Source organism: Babylonia areolata, chromosome 19 (genome assembly GCF_041734735.1).
Source record: "Babylonia areolata isolate BAREFJ2019XMU chromosome 19, ASM4173473v1, whole genome shotgun sequence".
Lineage (NCBI taxonomy): Eukaryota > Metazoa > Mollusca > Gastropoda > Neogastropoda > Buccinidae > Babylonia > Babylonia areolata.
In genome coordinates this window covers 36,294,904-36,317,221 of record NC_134894.1, presented here as the reverse complement: position 1 = coordinate 36,317,221, position 22,318 = coordinate 36,294,904, and the positions used below count along the sequence as shown (strand labels likewise).

General features: G+C 44.4%; 1 protein-coding gene across 2 annotated transcripts in view; it reads right to left on the bottom strand.

The window, feature by feature from the left end:
- The window catches only part of LOC143293664 (fibroblast growth factor receptor-like 1), a 171,291-nt gene extending 160,766 nt beyond the window's left edge, over positions 1-10,525 (bottom strand). The window contains exons 1-2 of one of the 2 annotated variants that reach the window (XM_076604793.1): positions 10,345-10,525; positions 8,908-9,098 (exon numbers count right to left, since the gene is read on the bottom strand). The gene's annotated coding sequence lies outside the window, so the exon portion shown is untranslated. Of the gene's footprint in view, positions 1-8,907; positions 9,099-9,746; positions 9,920-10,344 lie in introns of those variants that run through there. The other variant, XM_076604794.1, reaches the window with a different exon arrangement.
- Between the last annotated feature and the right edge of the window lie 11,793 nt (positions 10,526-22,318).

Genomic DNA, 22,318 nt, shown 5'->3' with positions numbered 1-22,318 from the left:
TTCGATTACGGAGAGAGAGAGAAAAGAGCGAGTATAATATTATTTAACACAGTTAGCTGATATTTCATATTCAGATTCAGATTCAAGGAGGCGTAAGAGTGTATATTCATATTTGTATTTCTTTTTATCACAACAGATTTCTCTGTGTGAAATTCGGGCTGCTCTCCCCAGGGAGAGCGCGTCGCTACAATACAGCGCCACCCTTTAAATTTTTTTTTTCCCTGCGTGCAGTTTTTTTTAAATATATTTTTTAAATTTGTTTTTCCTATCGAAGTGGATTTTTCTACAGAATTTTGCCAGGAACAACCTTTTTGTTGTCGTGGGTTCTTTTACGTGCGCTAAGTGCATGCTGCACACGGGACCTCGGTTTATCGTCTCATCCGAATGACTAGCGTCCAGACCACCACTCAAGGTCTCGTGGAGGGGGAGAAAATATCGGCGGCTGAGCCGTGATTCGAACCAGCGCGCTCAGATTCTCTCGCTTCCTACGAGGACGCGTTACATCTAGGCCATCTTGATATCTGCTACACCGCTTGATCTAATATTATGAAGCGAAAATAAGAAAGAATTTAATGCTGTTATCCATCAGTGGCCATTTTAACCCTCACTCGTTTGTCACTCTGGTTTTTTATTTGTTTCTTTTCGATTAAAAAAAAACCCACACACACAAAAAAAACAACAACAACACAACAACAACAAACAAACAAACAAAAGACAAACAAACAAACAAACAAAAAACAACAACAACAAAACAAACAAACAAAAAACAAAAAACAAACACACACACAAAACCCCCCAGCATTTGTTGTTTTGAGTTCTCTTTTTAGAAATAGTTTTGAATGTCTTCGCTTTTACACCATGCTTGCTCAATGATTCTCATTTTAGTTTAGTCGCACTCTCAGTACATAAAAGAAGAAAGACAGAAAATATTATTCAAACAAATCCTAGATAGACAGACGGACAGACAGACAGATATAGATAGATATGTTGATAGACAGAAATAAAGAAAGAAGGAAAGATATATATATATATATATATATATATATATATATATATATATATAGATAGATAGATAGATAGATAGATAGACAAATCACTCAGCCTTTGCCATTTCCAGCAAATTTTCTATACGTATGTCGTTGAGTCCACTCCTTCCCCCCCCCCCCCTCATTCTTTCTCCCTCTTTCTCTCTCGCTCGCTCTCTCTTTCTTTCTTTCCCCTTCTCTCTCTTTCTCCATCACCCTCTTTCTCTCCCTCTTTCTCTCCCTCTTTCTCTCTCCCCCCTATCTCCCTCCCACCTCTCTCTCTATCTCTATCTCTCTCAGCCCCCCCCTCGCCGCCCCCCCCCACACCCCAGGCCCCTCCAAGCCTCCTGACAAACATCCATACCCTTTCTCCATCTCTCCCATTCTCTCTTTGCCTTTCCCCGTTTCCTTTCCACGTCAACATCAGAGTCCATTCCATTCCTACACACACCCCACCCCCTCCCTACCACCACCATCATCTCTCTCTCTCTCTCCACCCCCATCTCTCTCGCTATCCGCTCAACTTTACTACACTACCCCCCCCCCCCTCCTCTCCCCCCCCCCTCTCTTTCTATGGCTGAGTCTGTGACTCTCTGTGATCAATCAATTCAGTTAAACGTCACTGTTGTCTCTGAACACACGTGGTTTGCGTGTGCGAGCCCAAGAAACAAATCCTGGTTTGAGGGCGACAGAAAAAAACCCAACAGTTCTGTGATGACTCATTGCCTGTCTCCAAGACCGTTGGAACAATCCACTCCAAAAAGATCTCGATCTCTCTCTCTCTCTCTCTCTCTCTCTGTGTGTGTGTGTGTGTGTGTGTGTGTGTGTGTGTGTGTGTGTCCCTCTGTCTCTGTCTCTTATGAGTCCATCCCTTCTTCCCTCTGTCTCTCTGTCTGTCTGTCCCATCCATCCCCCCCCCTCCCGCCTTCTCTCTCTCTCTCTCTCTCTCTCTCTCTCTCTCTCTCTCCATGTCTCTGTCTCTCTCTGCATTGCTGTTGCTACTCCCAGAATCTAAAAGTAAGTGAGACTCAGAATCAATAGTAATGGAACCAGAGTCGCTTTGTCGCCATCTACTTATTCCATTCTCGATCGAAAGAAAAGAAGTGAGTTTGTTACTGAAGGTCACATGTAGAACTGTTTGTGAGGACTGATTAAAAAAGGAAAAGAAAAAGGTCGGGCTCCTAAAACCAAACTGTTTGGGTGCAATCAACTTTGTTGGGATTCTGAGGCAAGACATATTTGTATGTATTTGTATTTCTCTGGTAAGGTACAAACACTCACATGTACGCATACACACACACACACACACACGCACGCACGCACGCGCGCACGCTCGCACGCACGCACACACATACACACAAAACAACAACATAAAAAAACAACAACAACAAAACAAACGATCAGCAGTTTTTAACATCATTCCCCAAAAGTGAAAAAACACACCAAACAACAAAAAACAACAACAAAAAACAAACACAATAACAACAAAACAAACAACAACAACACCAGGAACAAAATAATTATCTCCTTGTGGCGCTGTGTCTGCCTTTCTGTTTGTTTGTCTATCAGTCTTTTTTCTGTCTGTCTGTCTGTATTCTGACTGTCTCTCGCTCACACACACAAGGCAACACACACACACACACACACACACACACACACACACACACACACACACTAGAGAGAGAGAGAGAGAGAGAGAGAGAGAGAGAGAGAGAGAGAGAGAGAGAGAGCGGAGAGAGGTGGGGGGGAAAGAAAATCTGGGTTAAGTCCAACCAACCCAGGCTAGCCACACAGTTTGGGAGCACAATACCCTTTCTTTCCCCCCTCTCTCATTCGCTCTGTTTACCTGCCCCTGTCTGTGTAACCATTGCCTGGCTTCCTGAGCGGCCCCCCAAAAAACAAACTCACTACGCAGGTCAGGCACACATGCGCGCCCCTAGCAAGGGACATTTCGCTTCCGGTGAAAGGTTGTCGCTGGCTCGAGAGCCCGGGAAAAAGGTATTACGAGATGGAGACAAGAGGATGGAGGAGGAGCAGGAAGACGACGAGGGAGAAGAGGGGTGAAGGGACAGTGGGGTAGGGGGTTAAAGGAGGAAAAGACAGACACACACACAGAGAGAGAGAGGCAGAGAGTGGGGGGGGTGCGGGGTTTAGAGGAGGGGGGTTGGGGTTGGAGGCTAGGGGGTTATGAGAAACAATCATGGACGGACAGACAGATGGGTAGACAGATTACATATCTGACGTCACCCCTCCCCCTACCCCTCCACACGCGCGCGCGCACGTTTCCACGCATGCACACACAAGCACACCGACTCTTACACGCACACACACACACTCTCTCTCTCTCTCTCATATATACACACCATACACGCTCTGTCTGTCTGTCTGTCTGTCTGTCTTTCTCTGTCTCTCCCTCTCTTTCCCTCCTTTTATCCCCTACCCCACTAGACTAGAATAGAATTGAACAGAAATAGACCACAGCAGAATATTATAGAATCAATTTTATTGTCGTAAAACTACAAATTCTATTTCTCGTCAGGGAAACACAAAATATTCCTTTGAGGAGAGAGAGAGAGAAAAGCAAATGGCATATTTCAAAAGTTTTCAAATCTGAGCAACTCAGAACTCCTGCAGAAGTTTAAGGCTACCAACCCATATACATATGTATACATATGGTTACACGTATTGCGTACACACGCACATGTAAAAGCCAAACCTTGAGCAGAACAATTAAATTCAGAAAGAATAAGATGATAATATAATCAAACTAAATAACAAGCTAAGGGTAATTTAGAAAAAGAATGTCTCATTCAGACTGAATGCTTTTCTGCTCTCGGTTGTAACGCAGTGAACTAGGTGTGAAGAATTCTCCCTCTGGGGGAAAAAAGGTTCTTTTTTTGTGGAGAATGCGTTAGCCGAGTCATTCGTACCCATGTCTAAGTCAAGTCTGGTGTAATTCATCCTCCCAGAGCACCAAAATAGATGGAGATACAACAGAAAACCAGTCTCTCTCTCTCTCTCTCTCGCTGTCTCTCGTTCAGTGTTCAGTGTCTCTCTGTCTATCTCCCTGTGTCTGCCTCTTTCTATTATATGTCTCCGTCTGTCTGTCTCTCCCTCCCTCCCTCCCTCTCTCTCTCTCTGTGTCTCTGTTTCTCTCTCCCCCCTCTCTTTCTCCCTCCCCCCTCTCTCTCCCTGTCTGTCTCTTTCTCCCCCCTCTGTGTCTGTCTGTCTGTCTCTCTGTCAGTCTTTCGTGGTGGCCATGTCAAGAAGTTATTCTGCTTTACAAAGAACATCTGTCTGTCCACCATATTCATTTTGATCAATTCCACCACCCCCTTTCTTCCTTTTGTGAATGGACATAATTATATGCTAACGAAAATAAACTATTCATTCGTTCATTCATTTATTTATTCATTCCTCCTCACTTATTTATTTATTTAAATTAAATTTTTTTTTTTATTCATTTATTTATTCATTTTTATTTATTTATTTTTCTCTCAAGGCCTGACAAAGCGCGTTGGGTTACGCTGCTGGTCAGGCATCTGCTTGGCAGATGTGGTGTAGCGTATATGGATTTGTCCGAACGCAGTGACTAAGCTATTGAAACTGAAACTGAAACTCCTCCTCACTTTCTCTTTCTCTCTTTATGTGGAATTCGCGCGTACTATCTAATCAGCTTAAGGTACTCGTCCACAATGACCGGAAAAACTGCAAGACCTTGGCGAAACAATAATAACAACAATAACGACAACAAAATACTACAACCCCCCCTCTCCCCCCAAACAAAAATGATTGGATTGCAATACGAAGTCACCAAATATCTCCACCAGGATATGCATTCGTAAAAAAAAAAAAAAAAAAAATCTTAAGATTTTCTATTCCGCGCGCGCGCGCGCGCGTGTGTGTGTGTATGTGTGTGTGTGTGTGTGTGTGTGTGTGTGTGTGTGCGCGCGCGCGTGTGTGTATGCGAGTGTGTGTGTGTGGGTCTGGTGGCGGGAGGGCGGGGGGTGCGCGCTCATGTCTGTGCATGTGTATGCGCATATGCATATGCATGTGCGTGTTGGTGTGCGTGCGCGCACGCATGTGTGTGTATGTGTGTGCGTTTGCGCGCGCGTTGTTATCTGTACCCGTTTATTCCGTTTTCCGATCAGAGGTTCTCAGTTCCATGCTTTCAAGGTCAGTGCATCCTAAAACGTTCAATGAACGCAGGTCTCTCTCTCTTTCTCTCTGTGTACACTCGGGTATTCTTGCGGGTATGTGTGTTTTAAGAGAGAGGAGAGATATGAAAGACTGGGAGACAGAGACAGAAAGAAAGAAATGCACAGAGACGGAGAAAGACAGGCAGACAGACAGACACACACACACACAGATAGGGAGAGAGAGATAGATAGATAGAGAGAGAGAGAGAGAGAGAGAGAGAAAGACAGGCAGACAGACAGACAGATAGGGAGAGAGAGAGACAGACAGACAGACAGATAGGGAGAGAGAGAGAGAGAGAGAGAGAGAGAGAGAGAGAGAGAGAGAGAGAGAGAGAGAGAGAGAGAGAGAGAGAGAGAGAGAGAGAGAGAGAGATTCGAGCAATGCAAACATTATTATTAATAATTAATCTCTGTGGGAGGTATGGACTTCCAGCACGCGGATAAGGATGTCACATCATATAAATATAATTATGCTCTGAAAGAAAGGCACTTTCGTGTTTTCGACTAGATTCGTGGTGCACTTTCCCCCCCTCTCTCTCTCTTTTCCTTTTCTGTTCTTTCTCTGTCCCTCTCTCTCAAACACACACACGCGTGCGCGCACGCACACGCACACACGCATGCTCATAATCGAACGCTGCCATAGGCATACAAAATGCACACGCAGACACACAGAACCCAAAACGAGAGAGCCAGCGAGCGAGAGAGAGAGAGAGAGACAGACAGACAGACAGAGACAGAGACAGACAGAGAGACAGAGGCAGAGAGACAGAGTCAGAGACAGAGAGTAATAATAAGGAAGAAAAAAAGACAGAATAGCAATGTGACAGAGAGACAGATTACAGCACGCGAAAGAAGAAAACGAATTGGCGCAGCATGCGGAAGAAGAAGAGGAAGAAGGGGGAGGAGGAGGAGGAGGGGGAGGAGGAGGAGGAGGCGGGGAAGAAGAAGAAGAAGAAGAAGACGACGACGGAGAAGGAGGAGGAGGAGAAGAAGAAGAAGACCACTACCACCACTGCCACCATCGACATTAACAAAGAGCAAGACCAACAAGAACAACAAAGCCAAGAACAAAGAAAACAATATATATATATTTTTTTCTTCTTCAGATAACAGACAGAATAAAGGCAAATTGCATGAGATGCCCGAATCACTGGTCTCAACGGGAAACTGATAGCCATGGAAAAGACATTTCGCCAGCAGTTCTGTAATAAGATGACTGGATGCAGTCTTTGCAAAATCAGCCGCTTGTCTTGCATCGTATCTAAACTGTTGCTGTGGCCACGTAAGTGTTATTTTCTTTCCTTTCTACGTTTGCCTGTCTGTCTCTCTGTCTGTCATGTCTCTTCTCTTTATGTCTCTTTCTCTGTCTCTTTCTCTTACTCTCTTTCTCTGTCTCTTTTTTATTTCTCGAACTCTCTTTTTTTCTGAATTATTTATATATTTTCATCACCATCAACCAATCAAAGATACATTCAGCTTGTGTGCATATGTCCGTAAGCACGAACATAGCCATGAACACATGCATACGTAGAACCCCCCCCCCCCCCCCCCACCACCACCACATACCCCCCGTCCTCCCGCACGAATGCGCGCATGCAAGCACATTCACGTTCCCCCTCCCCCTCCCTCCCCGCCCCCACTCCTCACCCAACCACCTCACCCGCTATGCACACTTTGACGACTAGCCATGGAAACACTGACCTTTAGAAATGAAACAGCGGATGTGTTAATATCCATTTACAAGTTGAAAATGTCAAAATTTTCTGAGTAAAAAGTAGCTTTGAGAATGATGGAAGAAATAAAGAAAGAATTTACAGAGAGAGAGAGAGAGAGAGAGAGAGAGAGAGAGAGAGAAGATAAAGAGGAGCGTAAGAGTGATAGAAACGGTGAGAGGTAGGGCACAAAAAGACAGGACACACACACACACACACACACACACACAGACAGACAGACAGACAGAGAAACAGGCATGGAGACAGACAGACAGACAGATAAAGAGAGAGAGAGAGAGAGAGACAAAGACAGACAAAGAGACAGAGATAGAGAGACAGAGATTTTTCGATTATCTCCATTTTTTTTTTGTCCATGATATAATGTTTCACCCGGATTTCCTTTCTACTGTATCACCCTCCCTCCCCACAAACCCCCCCACCCTCTTAAACACCTCATCCCTCCCCCCCACCCTCAGCCCCCTTCTTCTTCTTCTTCTTCTTCTTCTTCTCCCATTCCAACTCCACACTCTCTCCCACCTGTCTATCTTCCAGCCCAAAGTCTGGCACCTTGGACAAGCGAATTATCCAACAGTGATGGATGGTGCCGCTGCGTGTCTGAAGAGTCTTCTTCTTTCTGTCTTTCTTTCTGACTTTCTGTCTTTCTTCTTCTTCTTCTTCTTTTTCTTCTCCTCCTCCTCCTCCTCCTTCTTCTTCCTTTTCTTTTTCTTCTGCGTAATTTTGTTTTCTCCTCCTCCTCCTTTCTTCTTTTTCTTCTGCGTCATTATATTTTCTACGTCGTCGTCTATGTTCGCGTGTCGTTTTCTGATTTTTCTTATTCTTCCTCTTCTCTTCCTTCCTACTTCTCTTTCCTTTCTTTCTTCCTATCTTTTTTCTTGTTCATCATCATCATCATCATCATCATCATCATCATCATCATATTCTTCTTCTTCTGCTTCTGCTTCTATTTGTTCTTCTTCTCATTCTTCTTCGACTTTTCCTCCTTCTCCTTTACTGTCTGTTTTCTCCTCTTTGTGTTTCTTCTTCACCTGGAGCCAGTTGCATTATTCGGACGGAAGAGCCTAGTATGATCGTAACCTGCTATTAACTGTGTGTAGTATGGAACTGACCAATGGCGTAGTTCGATCAACGTAGGCATTTAGTCACGTGTGACTGTCAAAACGTTAGAACCAAGCAATGCAACTGGCTCCGGCTGGCCTGCTGCTGCTTCTGTTTGTACTTCTTCAGCTCTCTCTGCCTCTCCATTTACTTGTTCTTCTTTCTCTAATTCCTTTTCTTTGTATCCATCATCACATGGACAGACGGATAAATGAAAGAGAGAGAGAGAGAGAGGAGAGCGAGCAAGTGAGCGAGCGAGCGAGAGAGAGAACGAGAGAGAGAGAGACTGAAATAGATAGATGATAGATATATAGATAGAGACAGAGACAGGGAGGTAGAGAGACGGAGAGGGGGGGACAGACAGATAGAATTGGAGAGAGACAGACAGACAGACAGACAGACAGAGGAAGAGAAAGAGATAGAGAGAGAGAGGGGGATAAAAAGAAGAAGAAGTGGTAGAAGAAGAAGAAGAAGAAGAAAAAGAAGAAGTCGTCGAGGGGGAAGGAGGAAGAGATGAAAGAAGAAAACCAAATATAACAATAGCAACAACAACAACATCCAAATGAAAAAGACAAAGGTTGAGTAAGAAGAAAAAAAAAAGAACAAAAAACAAGAAAAACAACAACAACAACAATAAAAACAACAAAAAACAAACGAGAACAAGAAATAGGAGGGGATGGAGAACAAAAAGAACAGGAAGAAGAACACGAAGTAGAACCCGTACAAAGACAACACACACACAAAAAGGGGGGAGGGGGCGGGGGGGGAGTGGGGGGTGGGGGAAGACGACACTTAAAGTAAAGACAAGAAATTTAAAGAAAAGTTAAAAAAAAAAAAAAAAAAGCGTTAACTTACCAGTTGAAGAAAGTTCAACACACACCACTCTCTCAAATGATTGCAGTTGGACACACAGAGAGAGAAGTAACAGGAAGAGGAGAGAAATCAATAGTCCAGTGGTTCCGACAGTACTCCCCGAAAGCTCAGCGGGATAAACATGTCCACTTCCGATATTAACTGACAGAGATAAGTCGTCGTCTCACAGTTTGCTTCACGAAAAATGGCAACGTTTTCGTCGTCATGGAAACCGACACCAAACGAAGGAGATGAAGAAAAAAAAAAGAAGAAAAAAAAAGGAAAGAAAAAAACCCACACCTACAAATGTTTGTATGGGAGAGTCATTCACAAGTAGAATGATATGTTATTTTTTTTTTGTGAAAGATAAGTGGATTGATCGAAAGATTTATTGGCAATTATTGATTCAGTTCGATACGCGGCGATATTAAAGGATTAATGTCTTCCATCAATCGATTTCTCACGCTGATTGGGCGACCCAATAAAGAGAGAGAGACACAAACATATCAAGTTACTGCACTGGAAAGAGCTATAACAGAAACAAGTACTTCCACACACACACACACAGACACACACACACACACACACACACACACACACACACACACACAGAGCAAAACACAAAAAACAACAGATCTATGTCATTAGGAGATTCGAAAACAAGATCATCTTCGACCAGTAATCATTTGATTTCAGTTATTTTTCCCTATCCTTTTTGAGGAACGAAATATCATCCCAAACATCTATACTGGGGAGAACCCCCCCCCCCCCCCCACAAAAAAAAAAAAAAAAAAAAAAAAAAAAAAGAATATACGAAGTTGTGTGAAAGGTTTAAAACATACCTTTGTATCACGACTGACTACTTTGTCAAATTATCACTTTTTTTTTTCTTTTTCACTGCTATCACACTTCTGTTACTAACGCAGAGTGCTACCTTTTCTTTTCTTTTTTTTTTTCTCTTCTTTTTATCACTTTGTTCACACAGAAGCCGTCACAGTGTCGCTGTTGTGTATTGTAATACGTCACGGATGAGCGCGCGGCGCGCTATGTTTCAAGTGCATTCACAGGCTTGTTACAGTGTACTGTTAAACTGCCACACTATCATCATAACTCACAGAAACTGAGACCCCCCCGCGACAGGGGAGGGAACTCGGAGGAAGAAAGGAAGGAAGAGGAAGGAAGAGACAGGGGACAGAACACTTTATGTCAGTCTTGGTTGTTTTTGGGTTGTTTTTGTTGTTGTTTTGGGTTCATGTTAAAGTCATGCTAAAAAAACAAACAACCCCCCCCAAAAAAAAACAACAAAACAAAAAACAAAAAAAAACAAACAACGGTGGCTTCACCACAGATTCCATTAAAAAAAAAATGGTAGAGACAAAGCAACGGAATTTTTTTTTTTTTAAAAAAAAAAAAAGACAAATAAAAGAAGAAAATATATACCAGTTTTTTTTCCCCTCAGTTCCAGTACAAAATCCTCAACAACAATGGATTCGAAAATCTTATTGAAGTTCAAATCTTTTTCCTTCTTTCTCTTCCAAAACCCACGACTGACTTTCCAACACCAAACTGCACATGCTAAGTCAGTTGTAGTACCTAGTATAGCGGATTGCGCGAAGCTGAGAGAAACACTTGCTCTCTTAGCCTTCTTTCCCCCCTCAAGTCCTCCCGTGTCTCTGTGCGAGTGTATGTTTCCCCCCCTAGTCCCTTCCTGCTCGCTCCTCCCAAATTCTCTCCCTAAACACACACTGAGCCGGGGTTTACCGAGACTTGAAGCTGCAGTAGACCCGTCACTCATCGAGCACGCGCGGCAGCGGATTGGTCCGTCTAGCGACCCCTTGGCCCCGCCTCTGCAATTAGCACGACTGCAAAAAAAAAAAAAAAAAAAGAAAAAAAAAAAGAAAAAAAAGCGGAGTCGGAGGAGGAGGAGGAGGAGGAAGGGGGCGGGAGGGGGTTACACCCCTACCCATACCCCCTCGCCCCCCCTCTCTCTCCCTACACCCTGGGGGCTGGCCTGTGGAGGATGATGATGTGATTATGCATGTAATCCCTAAGGTGACGATGTTTCCGTCTTTACCCTTACACTGTGAGGAGAGGTGGAGGGTTGGGAAGGTGGTGGGGGGTGGGGACAGGGGAACTAATAGAGAGAGAGACTGGGAAAGAGAGAGAGAGAGAAAGAGAGGTGTAGGGAGAGTGAGTGTGCCATTTAAAATAATAGTCAAAGAATCAAGGAGGAAAGACAGAGAGAGAGAGAGAGAGAGAGAGAGAGAGAGAGAGAGAGAGAGAGAGAGAGAGAGAGAGAGAGAGAGAAAGAGAGAGAGAGAGAGTGTGTGTGTGTGTGGGTCTGGATAGTAAGTTGAGGTGGTAGAGAATGTCTACTTAGAGAGCGAGCGAGCGAGCGAGAGAGAGAGAGAGAGAGGGAGAGAGAGAGAGAGAAGAGAGAGAGAGACTGAAAGAGAGTCAAGAAAAAGAGAGAAAAAGACCGATGGGGTGGGGTGAACGTGCGATTTAGACTAGTGGTTATAGAGAGAGACACAGAGATAGAGAGAGAGAGAGAGAGAGAGAGAGAGAGAGAGAGAGAGAGAGAGAGAGAGAGACAGAGAGAGAGACAGACAGAGAGACAGAGAGAGAGAGATATGAATCATTCTCCGCACATTGCCAAGATTTCTTCGTCTCTTTCTTTCTTTTTTCTTTTTTTCCTTTTCTAACTTTTTTTTCACGGAGAAAGCATGCGTTTGAAAAAAAAAAAAAAAAAAAAAAGGAAAAAGGAAAAAAGGGCATAACAAAAAGGCCAAGTGTGTGGGTAGGTCTTTGTGCAGTTATAGACGACTTTCATAGTGGCTTTCTTCCTTCTCTTCTTTCTTTCTTCTTTGTTTTCTTTCTTTCTTTCTTACACCCTCCCTTGTTTTTCCTTTTATCCTTTTCTCCTTTATTCCAACATCAAAAGTTGAAAATCGAAATGGTCATGACATTCCCCCACAGTCTAATGGATTTATGCACAAATCACATGGATATGAGAACATCTCTTGGGAAAGAAATTTCGCAAATTATGCCGTTCTGTTAACACACACACACACACACACACACACACACACACACACACACACACACACACACACACACACACACACACACACACAAACCAACACAAAACAAAACAAAACAAAACAAACCAAAAAAAACAAAACCGAGTGTCTTAACCAAGATTACTGATGGCATTGTCTTCTACGGATTTTTCATTTTATCATTTTCACAGATTGACATAAGCTTGCAGTTGGGCCAACAGCAAAGTGAGAGCTGTATCATCAATGGTTTCTCCACTGCAATGGGAAATCATTTACGGTTTAGTCTTTTGTGAAGGACTATGACTCTCAAACTAGAAGGCAAGATTGCACCGGCTCTTAGTGGGGGGGGCTAGCTGGCCTTTGGGAACCATCCCAAGGCCGACTGTCCTAAAACACCTCTTGGCCGAGAGAGTGGGGATGTTAACTTGGGCAAGACTCTCTTCACTGTGATAAAATTCTAACCCAGATAGTTGGGACAGCAGTTGCTTCCTCTGCTGTTCTGATGGTCGTAGTCGGACACGACTGACTATCATACAATTAAAAAAAAAAAATTCAAATGCATTTACTTATTTGTTTATTTTCTTTAAATATTTGACTTCGTTTATTGTTGAAGTTTTACACAAACGTTGGGTAGTCTGCCAAGACCTGATCAGAGCGTTGGGCTTGTGTGGGAAGGTACTTTTCTTTTCGTTTTTTTTCCCCTCAAAGCCGATGCGGAGTTGTGCATAATATAATAGCCCTCACGCTTTGACACATGCTTGAAAATAAAACAGATGGCAGACATTCAGCAGTTTCTCGCTAAATGATATATATATATATATATATATGTGTGTGTGTGTGTGTGTGTGTGTGTGTGTGTGTGTGTGTGTGTGTGTGTGCGTGTTTAAATTTATATATATATATATATATATATATATAAATTATACGTGATTGTTTTTACAGCATTCTCGCGTTTCATGGGGGAAAAACACAAGAAAAGAAAGGAAAAAACAAAACAAAACAGGATTTATTCAAGACAACCTGTCACAGCATAAAATTGTATTTTCTTTTTCTTTTTTTTCCTTCTACATCTCATGATTTGTTTGAATAAAGCCGTCCTTCAAGCATTAACAGATCCCTTTATGTTGGCTTTTAACAAACTGCAGAAATCTGTCTGTCTGTCTGTCTGTCCGTCTGCCTGTCTGTCCTTCTGTCTCTCTTTCACCTTTCCATTTTTTTTCTCTCCATACCTGTGGCTCTCATTCCCTGCATAACTTTGACAAGAGGACAACTCTCTTGTTGTCATGCGTTCTTTTTGCATGCGACAAGGGGCGTGTTGCACACGGGACCGATATTAGCTGTTTCATCCGAATGACCAAACGCTCACTTTGACTTTCCGGTCAAACGTGGGGGGAAAAAGGGCGAGAATGGGAATCGAACCAAGACCTTCGCGGACACTGAATTGACAGATAAGAGTCTCAGTCATTGCCACCTCATTCTTCAGAGAGAGAGAGAGAGAGAGAGAGGGCGGCTGTAGGAGGGGTGGAAAGAAGAGAGGGACAGACACACACACACACACACACACCACACACACACACACACAAAGACCACACCACACCACACTACACACACAAACACACACGACCCAAACACACAGCACACACACACACACACCACATACACACCACACACACACACACCAGACACCACACCACACACACACACACATCACATACCCACACACACACCACACACATACCCACCCACCCACCCCCACCCACACACACACACAATAACTACCACCACACACAAAAAAAAACAAAAAAACTAACAACTGGCACCCATACCACAACACAAGAAGTAGTACAAGAACAGGAAGAAGTAAGAAAAAAAAAATCTCGATCGTTGTGGAAATCAAGCGCCTGATCCACCCCCATCCTCCACTTGGTTCAGTACACGTTATCCCCCCCCCCCCCCCAACCCCGACCCCCCCCTGCTGTTAGCCTGTACTCAGATCAGAGAAAACTTTGATGTCAGCAGGTGACAGGATTATCTCCGCTGACGGAACGCTTCTAATGCTGATGTTCAGATGTAGCAAGGTCAGTTCACAGGGCAAAAGGTCAGGTGAAGGCAGAGAGACAGAGATGGAGGGATTGACCACGATTCGCAGAATGTAGATTTCCGGAACGATTCCTTTGGCTCGGGAGAGTGAAAAATCTTTCCTTCGGTGCCAGAACTTTGTTGCATAAGCGGTCTCGGCAAGCATGAATTTGCGTGTGTGTGTGTGGCTTTTTTTTTTTTTTTTGTATTTTTTCTTCCAATTTTCCGTCCTAAGGCTACGCTAATTCCAATTAGGATTAAGGCTATAGGTCCCACAGCTTTTTTTTTTAACGGCCATTTGTGGCAGTGGATTCATACATACTAGCTGTGTCTTGGGCTTGGCATAGGTAGGCGGGGCCCAGACCTCTCCTTCCGCCGTTTTAGCTTTCCCAAATCGCTTAGATTCCCATTCCTACACCAAGGTGGAGTGAGGAAAAATCGGAGTTTTGTACCCTTCCTATGGACACAAATTCTGCAAATCGTGCACTTTCGTCTCTGACCAGAAGTAGGAAAGGGGAGACAGAGCGACATAGCAATGAAGGGGGGCAACCCCGGCACGATGTGGTCATTGGAGTCTCTTTGGGACCTCCTGTTTTTCACACCTTTCCTTTGGTTCTCTTTCTGGGCTGCTTTCAGCTTGGATCAGATAGAATTCCGTCTACCTGCCTGTCTGTCTGTTGGTCTGTCTGTCTGTCTATCTGTCTCTCTCCCCCCCCCCCCCAGGGTGTGTGTGTGTGTGTGTGTGTGTGTGTGTGTGTGTGTGTGCGTGTGTGTCTCTGTGTGTGTGTGTGTGTGTGTCTCTGTGTGTCCGTGTCTGTGTAAAAATCAGGGAGGAGCGATGCGAAACTGCTTCTGTTTCACAATTCAAGCATTGAGACCTGATTATTTGCTGGAGTAGGAGAACTTTTTTATGGACAAATATTTCAACAACGGGTACAGTTTTTTTTTTTTAATGCATTTGAAAGCAAACCATACCTGGAAATTTTAGAGATGTTTCAGTGCCTGGGATTTGTAAAATTTAGAACTGGGGTAGGTAACGCATCCGCCAAGGAAGCGAGAGAATCTGAGCGAGCTGGTTCGAATCACGGCTCACCCGCCAATATTTTCTTCCCCTCCACTAGAACTTGAGCTGTGGTCTGGACGCTAGTCATTCGGATGAGACGATAAACCGAGGTCCCGTGTGCAGCATGCACTTAGCGCACGTAAAAGAACCCACGGCAACAAAAGGGTTGTTCCTGGCAAAATTCTGTAGAAAAACCCACTCGATAGGAAAAACAAATAAAACTGCACGCAGAAAAAAAAGGGGGTGGCGCTGTAGTGTAGCGACGCGCTCTTCCTGGGGAGAGCAGGCCGAATTTCACAGAGAAATCTGTTGTGATAAAAAAAACCCCAAAAAACAACAACAAAAAACCAAAAAAACAAATACAAATACGCAGCTCATCCTTCCGAAGAACGTTTCATACATAATCATTTCCTTTGCTCAGCCTGCAGAATGATAGAATGCTGACACCATCTTGTTGATGTCCGCTCATTTTATGTTGAAACCGAATTCAAATCAAAATAATTTAGACTCGAACGGAATGACCAGTCATTCTTAGATGTCATTATTATGCTGCGAATCAGTGCTCGTAAGTTAGCCATGTATAATTCTTGCGCTTTCCCACTTTGTCAAAGACAAAAGAACGACCGAGTGAAACTGAATGTTACAAATGTAACAAATGCAACGAATCGGTAACTCCCCACCTCTCCCTCCCCTCCCCCTCCACACACCCCTTTCTCTTTCTGTTTAATAAACATTTTATTATTTTGAAAACGTTCAATAAAAACACCCATTTCAATCTGTGGCGCGTGTGGGCTGACACAAGCGTTTTGTATAACTGCTTTGTTAGGACAGTAGGAGCGAAGTAAGTATGTGCAGATGATTTTAGATAACTAACTCGCTGACTGGCTGCTAACGGACTAACTAGCTAACCAGCTAACCAGGTGATTAACTATCAGTTTTATTTACTACCTACCTACCTACCTACCTGACTGACTGACTGACAGACTGCCTGCCTGCCTGCCTGCCTGCCTGCCTAACTGATTGATTGCCTGCCTAAGCAACTAACTGACTAACGAACTGACTAAGGAATTGAGAAACTGACTGATGAACGAACGATTAAAGTAAAAACGAAAATAACATACTGACCAACTGTTTCAAACGGGCCTCCTTCCTTCGCTCTCCCCTTTCTTCCTTCTTTCCGTCCTTTGTTCATTCATTTCTCTTTCTATCCTCTCTGTCTCTGTCTCTTTGTCTCTCTCGCTATCAACTCAGAACCAAAACCAGGACCGTGCAGTCCAACCCTCATTACACAATATGCCGCCCCCCCCCCAACCCTCCAAGTTGACACACACACACACACACACACACATACACACTCACTATCTCTCTCTCTCTCTCTCTCTCTCTCTCACCATCAAGCACAAGTAAAACCAACCATCATCAACACCATAGCGACAAGATTCCACCGAACCATCGTATCAACGGACGACACCACAAGGCACTCGGAATAAAAACTGCCAACACTGCCGAACATCCATAGCATCCTAAGATACCCTCCCTCCCAAGGGCCCCTTCCCACCCCTTTAAAAGCCAGTGACAGATAACCGACTTCACTATCCGGCTGACTGACTGAAAGGTTTCGGCTTCTGGACGGAAAGTCAATCTCTTGACACCTGACATTATCGATCAGTCAGATATATGCACCAGTTGGGAAGAGTTGGGGTAGGGGTGGCGGTCAGTATAATCATATAGGTGGACACTAGGGTCCATCAGTACCGTAGAGTTCAGTTTTAACGACCATTATGTTGACGGCGCTCTTTCTACCACGGCCAAGTTCACCAGTTAACTCTCTCCATACGAACGGCGAAAGAGACGACGTTAACAGCGTTTCTCCCCAATTACCACCATCAAAATATTACAAGCGGAAGGCTCTTACACTAAATAGGTGAATGTTGACAAAGAATACCACAATTCTGACGACGGAAGCTAATGGTTGGATCATTCAGACACCCACTGGACATCCGATGGGTCTGTGTAGAGGAGAAAAGAGGACTGGCCGTACTGAGTGAGTTAAAAGCTTTCAGGTCATATGATTAGACAGTTCCACTTTCAGTTCCAGTTTTTGCTTCAGGAAGAGTAGTGGGTGTGTGGTGCGGGGTATGTCTGTCTATCTTTCTCTGAGGGTGGAGGTGGGGGTGCCTATGTGTATGTGTGTGTGCGCATTTGTGTGTGTGCGCATTTGTGTGTGTGTGTGTGTGTGTGTGTGTGTGTGTGTGTGTTGTGTGTGTGTACGCAGGCACGCTTTGAGTGTATGTGTGTGTGAGCGTGCGCTTGCTTGCTTGCTTTGTGTGTATGTGTGAGAGAGAAAGTGTGTGTGTGTTACCTCTTTGTTCACATTGAAATTTTGACAACTTTTGCTGACGAAGCACGCCTGTAGTTAACCCCTCCCCCTTTCCCAACACGGCTAAACGTGCTCCTTGCTCACCAGAGATGAAGAAAAACACGGGATCAGCATAGTTTTCAATGCCCAGCCAAACAAACAATTGGCCCATAGGCCTCAGACGTCTCGCCGTGCTTCTTGTAGTTCAGCAGCAGGTCATCATTCACTTAGTACAAATCCCTGTACCAACGGCAATAATCGCATTGGTATGCCAACAGAGCCAGCCTGAGTGAGCGTCTCCCCTGGAGAGTAGACTGTTGCTACGTCCTTCCACTAAGCTAAAGTTTCCTCCCTGTAAATCTATCACCAGCACAAAAAGACTTTGACACAAAGTCACCACAGACGTGAAAGTGGAGGAGAATAATTCAGAAACGAGGTCACCACGAGCCATAAACAGCCACATTGAAAATCTTAACCAAAATATCGAACTTCTGTATCTGGTCCGAAATATTAATCTTCTGTATTTTTCTTTATGGTGAGCGTTGATAAGGACGATAATGGTAATGTGCAACGAAGACACACACACACACACACACACACACACACACACGCACCTTAGTTGATTTCACTACAGCCTCAACGCAGCCTCTGTTTGCAAATGCCATCACAAATCCAGAGAGAGAGAGAGAGGGAGGGAAACAGAGGAAGGTTTTTCTTTAGATCCTGCAACTGGGGAAAGCCGCGACTTGTACGACCTTCCTGTAAGAACACAATCGCTGTGACTACTTGCCCCCCTCTCACCCCCCCCCCCCCCCCCCCCGCCCCCAAGTGTTCCTCCAACCCCCACCTCACCCCTCGCAATCTCTTCACCCTGAGTCTGGCATCATAAGTGACGTCGCTACAACCCGTGACGTCATGCCGGAACGTTATCCGTTGTTCTTGTTCTTGTTGCTTATAGTCCAGCCGAACGCACAGGGCCATATCAGGACTGTCAAACCATACAAATGCTCAACCGCGCCAACACAAAACTGTCACACACACACACACACACACACACACACACACCCACCCCACCCCCACCCCCAACACACACAAAGTCAAACCAACAAAACACAGTTCATGACACAGTATCCCAACCATTTAAACTCCTTATAAGACTAGGCCATGCTGAGGACGCCAGCCATTCCGCTTAATTAATTTATCATCCCCAGATCGTTGTCTGTTCAGTCGGGCAGATGTTGTCATTATCAACACATCAAGAGAACATGCATGTAAAGCGTGCCTCCGCTCCCTCTGATATCTAAACTAAAAAGGAACGTCAGGCTTTGATAGTGACGTAAGCAGCCAGTTTGGCGAAGCGAGGGGAGGAAAGCGAGAGAGAGAGAGAGAGGAGAGAGAGGGGAGAGAGAGAGGGGGAGAGAGAGAGAGAGAGAGAAAGAGAGAGAGAGAGAGAAAGAAAGGGGGCGGAGCTGTTAGAAGAGGAGAGGGGGAGAAACTGAGACAAAGACTGAGATGGTATATTCATAAAGGCCATTGCCCCTTAGTAAAGGGGGATAATCAGTAAACTGCTTAAGTCTTATATTCCAGTAGTTGCACGTTTCGCCTTTTGAGAGCTTTACACAAGAGACAGACAGACCGACAGACAGGGAGAGAGAGAGAGAGAGAGAGAGAGAGAGAGAGAGAGAGAGAGAGAGAGAGAGAGAGAGGATCTGAACTGAATTGAATACATTTTATTTTCTGAGGATAACACAGTTAGCAGCCCTGAGAGAGACACTTTGACGACTGTTCATGGAAACACTGACCTTTAGAAATGAAACAGCGAATGTGTTAATATCCATTTACAAGTTTAGAATGTCAAAATTTTCTGAGTAAAAAGTAGCTTTGAGAGAAAGATGGAAGAAATAAAGAAAGAATTTACAGAGAGAGAGAGAGACAGAGACCATGACAGAGAGAGAGAGAGAGAGAGAGAGAGAGAGAGACAGAGAGAGAGAGAGAGAGACAGAAACGGAGACAGAGATACACAGAGAGAGGGAGAGAGAGAGAGAGAGAGGCGGGGAATTGGGGGCCTGGGGAAAGGCGTGGAGAGCTGGGGGGGGGGGGGGGGGGGGGGCGTGGGGGGACTTCAGTGAAAATAAGTGACCTCATCTTCCTTCCCGGCCGGACTTTAGGGGGACTATTGGTGGTAGTGTCCACGCTGGTGCGGCGGAGGAGGAGGATGAACTGATGTTGTCACGATATTGCCAGCCGATGTTCCCATTTTCAGTTTCAGTTTCAGTTTCAAGGAGGTGTCAAAGAGTGAGTGCGGCGGAGTGATACATGCAGCACCACGTCCGCGAAAAACAAAAAGAGAAAAAACAACAACAACAACAACAACAAAAAGCAGATGCCTAACCTATGTATAAACCGGACACGCTAGTCAAGCCTAGAGAGCCTACCCCAGGTGACTAGTTTGTGTAAAGCATAAGTTGAAACGAAACAAACAAAAGGATGAAATATGATAGAATGTAACGAAATGAAAGATGTATGAAACGCAAACGATTGACAAATGAAGTAAGAACAAAGAACAAAAGAAATGTACATTGATCAGCGAAGTTGTGCACTACCACCCACTGACACACGCGTGCATAATCATACAAGCGTGCGAATGCAGTTACACACACATATACACATGCAAGAGCGCGCGCGAGCGCACACGCACTCACGCACGCACACACACACACACACACACACACACAGAGAACAGACTCAAGATGAAATATCAACCATCCCAAAACATCCCCACTCCTCAAGCCCACGCTTGAAAAAACAAAAAAACAAAACAAACAACCCGCCCAAAAAACAACAACAACAACAAAAAACGTACTTTAGCACACACACACACACAGAGAAAACCCCCCCAAAAAAACAACAACAACAAAAAAACAACTCTTACTCACGACCCCCAACTAAATCCGACCAGTCCCCTTTTTGTATTTGAAACAAAACAACAAAACAAAACAAAACAAAAACAAAACAAAAAACCCCAAAAACACCTCCCAATTGTAATTGATGAAAAAAAAGGGAGGAAACTCCAGGTAAGAAAACTGGAGGGGAAAAGAAAGAGGATGAGAAGTAGGTAGATGGAAGAGGGAGGAGGAGGAGGAGGAAGGAGAAGGAGTGAGACCCCGAAGCCGAAAAACTCATCAGTCATGCTTGAATTGGGCGCACGTGCACGGCAACAGACCGAAGGTAAACACAGGCCATCAAACGCTTCAGTTCAACAGTCGACACCAGCGGAAGAACAAGACCTCTGACTCTGTGTGTGTGTGTGTGTGTGTGTGTGTGAGAGAGAGAGAGAGTGTATTGAGAGGGAGATAAAGAGAGAATGTGTGTGTGTGTGTGTGTGTAATAGAGAGAGAGAGAGAGAAGAGCTCCAAAGAGAAAGTGTGTGTTTGTGTTTGTGTGTGTGTGTGTGTGTGTGTGTGTGTGTAATAGAGAGAGAGAGAGAGAGAAGAGCTCCAAAGAGAAAGAGTGTGTGTGTGTGTGTGTGATAGAGAGAGAAGAGCTCCAAAGAGAAAGTGTGTGTGTGTGAGTGTGTGCGTGTCTGGAGAGAGAGAGAAAGAGAGAAAGAAAGAGCGAGAAAAGAGAGAGAGAGAAGAGAGAGAGAGAGAGCGAGAAAGAAAGAGAGAGAGAAAGAAAAGAGAAAGAGAACAAGCGTTGCAGGGGAAAGTTCCTATCTGTGAGCACATGGAAAAGTTTTCGTTCAGCGCTCTTTACTTTAAAAGGCGGCAATGTTATTGTCTGTGATTTATTTTCCGCTTTCCGCTTCTGTGTGTGTAGGTGTGAAAAAGAAGAACAAGAACAAGAAGAGCAAGAAGAAAGAAAAACAAGAAAAAAGAAGAACAAGAACAATGACAAGATCCAGAAGAAGAACAAAAAAGAAGAACAACAAAAAGAACTAGAAGAATAAAAAAAAAAAAAAATAAAAATAAACGATATTCTAATTTTTCAAAGTGGATGAAATGCAAGCACAAGTGTCATGTGACCGGTAAAGGTGGAGGACCCACCTTTAGCCCAACTGGCCCCGCGCAATCTAATAATAATAAAAAAAATAAAAAAAGAAGAAGAAAAAATGGGTCTCTGGATCCTCGTACGCTCAATAAATTGCAGCCAACACCAAGATTTAAAAAAAAATTTTTTACAAACAATACAAGACTTTATTCATTCACACAGACATACTCGCAAAAGAGACAGCAGTGAGGCACTAATAACTATTTCCCTTTTCACCCCCCCCCTCCCAACCTTATTAATCCGCTATTTCAAATCACCTCATCATGTCAAGCTTTGTTGAGTTTAAAGAGGGGGAAAAAAATCACATTCGCTCGAATACACACTCACCCCTCTTGTGAACTGCTCTCACACATGCACACGCATCCTCTACCGTCCATGTCGGGCTTGCATTGGTCCTGAACACATAGTGGTCCGAGGCACGCACGAACCGCCAAGACGTCGGCAGACTGAGAGTCCTGGACTACCCGAAGTGTTGGGATACACGGCGAGCACGCCCCAGTGAGAACAGTAGTTTACGCGGGGCGAGGACAACACAGATGATGTACCCAGGTCACACTCGGGTACTAAGGGGGGGACTGCAGCACCCGGGAAGATGACGGGTGCACGGGAAGACCGTAAACTCCAGAGAGGACATCAGGCGGCACCCAGGGAAACTGCAGGCATCGTCTGACACTCTTCGGAGTCAAGAGTCAAGCACAAGAAAAACAGGATGCATGTGCTAAGGCAGACACACACAGAGGGGTTTCGCACACACCCACACGTACAGCTGAATGTTTTAAGACAATTGATTATCATTATCAC